The sequence below is a fragment of the Benincasa hispida genome, chromosome 9, assembly GCF_009727055.1.
Source record: "Benincasa hispida cultivar B227 chromosome 9, ASM972705v1, whole genome shotgun sequence".
NCBI classification, from domain to species: Eukaryota; Viridiplantae; Streptophyta; class Magnoliopsida; order Cucurbitales; family Cucurbitaceae; genus Benincasa; species Benincasa hispida.
The window spans coordinates 50,853,683-50,857,760 of NC_052357.1; positions in this window are offsets into that span (position 1 = coordinate 50,853,683).

Below are 4,078 nucleotides of genomic sequence, written 5' to 3' on the forward strand. Positions count from 1 at the left end.
AGGCACAGTATGTTCTTGGGATCCAGATCATTTGTGATCGTAAGAACAAACGGTTAGCCCTGTCTCAGGCACTGTACATTGATCAAATGTTGATCAGTATAGGATGTAGGATTCCAAAAGGGGTTTGTTACCTTTCAGGCATGGAATCGTTCTGTCTAAGGATCAATGTCCTAAGACACCTCAAGAAGTTGAGGAGATGAGACAAATTCCCTATGCTTCTATTGTAGGAAGCTTGGTGTATGCAATGTTGTGTACCAGACCCGATATTTTCTATGCAGTAGGGATTGTCAGCCGATATCAGTCCAATCCAGGATTTGATCACTGGATGACAGTTAAGACGATCCTCAAATATCTTCGGAGAACAAGGGACTACATGCTCGTGTATGGAGATAAGGATCTGATCCTTACAGGATACACGGACTCTGACTTTCAGACCGATCGAGATTCTCGCAAATCGACATCGGGGTCAGTGTTTACTCTGAATGGAGGGGCTGTAGTTTAGCGAAGCATCCAGTAAGGATGCATCGCGGACTCCACTATGGAAGCCGAATACGTAGTGGCTTGTGAAACAGCTAAAGAGGCTGTTTGGCTGAGGAAGTTCCTTACAGATTTGAAAGTTGTTCCAAATATGGATTTGCCTATCACTCTTTATTGTGATAGCAGCAGGGCTGTGGTAAATTCGAAGGAGCCTCGGAATCATCGTCGAGGTAAGCACATAGAACAGAAATATCACCTGATCAGAAAAATTGTGCGTCGCGATGATGTGATAGTCAAGCAGATCGCATTGGAGCACAATGTTGCTGATCCCTTTACAAAGGCCCTCGCGGCTAAAGTGTTCGAGGGTCACCTGGAGAGTCTGGGTCTGCGGGACATGCGGCATCTTGTCTAGGGAAAATGGGAGATGATACTGGGGTATGCTCTAGTTGATTGTATATTTTACATTTTATATTGTATTGTACATTAGTCTCCTATGTCATTAGGACAAGTGGGAGATTATTGGGATCGGTGTCCTAATTCTCTCGGAGTTTCGTTGTTTTGTAAAGATACACATTGTTAAATGAATGAAATAAATGTTATTTAATTCTGGCATTTACTCATATCCAATAAACAAAGCTCATTGATTATCTTATGTGAACTTAAGCATGTATATGTGATATACAAGTGGATCATGCCTTAAGTGATAACTTAAATCGGTCTGTAGTATAAGGATTAAGGTGGGATACCTGATCCTGGTGACACTACGGATACGACCCGTTTTGTAGAGGTTTACAAGTGTTGTAAACTACTACAGATGGTAGATCCTGACCATTCATGTGGAGCGTGGAGCGTGGAGCGGGGGTGTCCTATACAAAGAGTTTATATAAGACCTAGACCACAAGATGACTAGACTCTGTATATAACGTCGTTGATACTAGAGACTTGCATCTCATTTAATCGACCATAGGTGACACGACCTTAATCCTGAGTGTTTTGTGAACTCCTGCCTTTGAGGGCGGTCCTTTGATTAGTATGGGTGAGAGTGGCCAGATTGCCAACTCAACATGCCTACCTTTTTGGAGACTTGTCTAATCTGGGAGCTGGGAACTCAATCCACAATATGGAATTCACTCCTTTCCCGAAGCAGGGATAAGTAGAGAGATTGCTCCCTTGAAGGCTGATTTTGGGGCGTGAACATAGTGGCCACAGCTTTTCTTTGAAAGAGAAGACTCAGTCATAGTAGGACTACGATTTATGTCCATTAGAGGGATTAGTGGTACTTAAGAAGACAGGTGTAACTACAGGGGCATAATGGTTATTGGCCTAGCTGTACTTATGAGCAATCTGTGAAGGGTTGTCGCACTGCTCATTGGTTAAGATAGACACATAATATATCTGTAGTGAGGAGAGTTTAGTTGTCGATCTTTAATGGAGTGTCTGGCAGTTAACGGATGGTGGATCCCGTGACTAAAAAGTTTAGTCAATTATTCACGTACCGTTAGAGCTTCAGATCTACAGGTCCATGAGGTCCCCTTGGTAGCTTGGATTCTGTTGAGGATCATTTCTTGGTGTTGATTTGAAATGTTCAAATTGACAAGAGGTATTTTGATTATATATGATATAATCGGTATGATGAATGAGATACATCTAGTGGAAGATTGATGTAAATGAGATTTACATTAAGTACCATGGCAATATGAAAAAGAGAACTATGTTATATGTTGGCATAGATCGAATATTAAACTATAGGTATAATATAGTATGATAAGTTGGTTATTCATTTATATTCTATATATAAAACTTAAAATAATTTATCGAATAATTATACAGGCTCACCTTCTTGTCCGCTTCTTTCAGTGAACCAAAGTAGTGGGTGGTTATTTATGAATAATTAATCGAGAGATAAGCTTAGATGGCGGAGTTTTAAAAAGGACGATGTATGGTCCCTGATTCTGTAAACAGAGGAGAGGTTTTCATCAAGAACAAACTAGAACGCAGTTGGTAATGATACCGAACATCAATAAAGAATTCCGAGTGCTATACTCTCATGTGTAAAGGCAAACCCTTGCGAGAAGTCCGTGAAAATCACGTATGAGTATGATTATTAAATAGGAATGACGGTTGGGCGAGCTAAACGATGTGGACCAGGTGGGCAAAGTTATGCGATGTACCGCAGTGGGTATACTAAACGGATCGTTCATATCCTTGGCTAGGGAGATCAGATAACTGAGGCCCCATTAAGCGTTAAAGAAAGTCTCGCGGTAGAAGCGTGTAGGCGACAGAACCGAATAGCTAAGATGATAAAAGCTAAACGATCGCATCCCGCTTAATATTGCTATGACGATACACATAGGTTTTTAAAGTACTAACGTAACTATGGGCACCAGGTGCGAACCTAAATGTTGATATAGGTCTCTGATCTCACACTTAGGAATGAGCCACAGAATGCCATCTAACGGGCACTATGCCCTGCATCAACAAAACGGTTCCGTTCGCTCCTGGCCTCAATGTCACCTCTCGACCGAATAAACCAACAACCCAACGAGCGCCCAAGTCCCGAACAAAGCCCACCTCGTCTAATCTAGGATCTGACCACTCCAACACAAGAATACCAAGGTCGCCTGTCGACCGAATCTGAATGCAGTGTCAGACTCAGACTCGAAACACGTCGAGGTTGTTCTGGAGGTCGTTAATGTGTGTTCGAGGAGTTGCCCCGAGACTTGCTAATTGCGCAGCTGAGTTCCCGTGACGAGGGATACGGAGATAGAGTGCGAGTCTTTCGTGCTGTCGCTGTCTTGAGCTGGTAGTATGTGATCGTTGTCACGATCCACGCGCCGGTAGCCACTAGATTGCTATTTAGATCTGGACTCCATGAGTTGTGCAATCGAAAGCGTGAGAGAGACGCTTTTCTCGGGCACGACTTGTTTGGAGTTAGGATGTGCATAGAGTTTGCTTTCTATGCATTTGTATTTGTTCATGTGTAATTTCTCTTTATTAGACCATGCACCCTAACCAACAGTGCGTGCTCCTTTGAAAAGTCAACTTTTAACATGTATTGGAATTGAAATTGTGATCAGTGACTGCCATATGTAGGAGAGTGATGGGTTCTTATTCTCACGAACTGCTTGGCTCGAGGTAAGGCAGGAAAACGAAATCGTCGTGGGTATTAACCATCTTTGCACACATTCCTGTACTACAGAAGAAGAGTACTCGTCTTAAGGACGCGGGACACGGACGAAGTGTGTATAAAGTCGAAAGTTCCGGGAGGAAGTTAACTTTATCGCATGGTCTGATTGACCTTAATCGTTTTAGACTAGAAACGAGTGTCTAATCCATCAAACAATAGCTATGCGTCGTTTACTTTATGTCTAGCTCGGTGCTGTATACATAGCTAACAGACGTACTTCACTCCCTACACATCAGGATATTACCACCTGGATACGAGATACGATAAAATAGGACTCTCAATCACTGAGCGTGATATGTGGAACGTGTTGAGTGAAACTCCTGCACTAGGCACGAGATGCGGCGGTCCGCATTCAGTCTGTACGTCACTTTGTGCAAACAGGGTTCGAGGGTTGGTTTAAGCCAGCACTCCCTA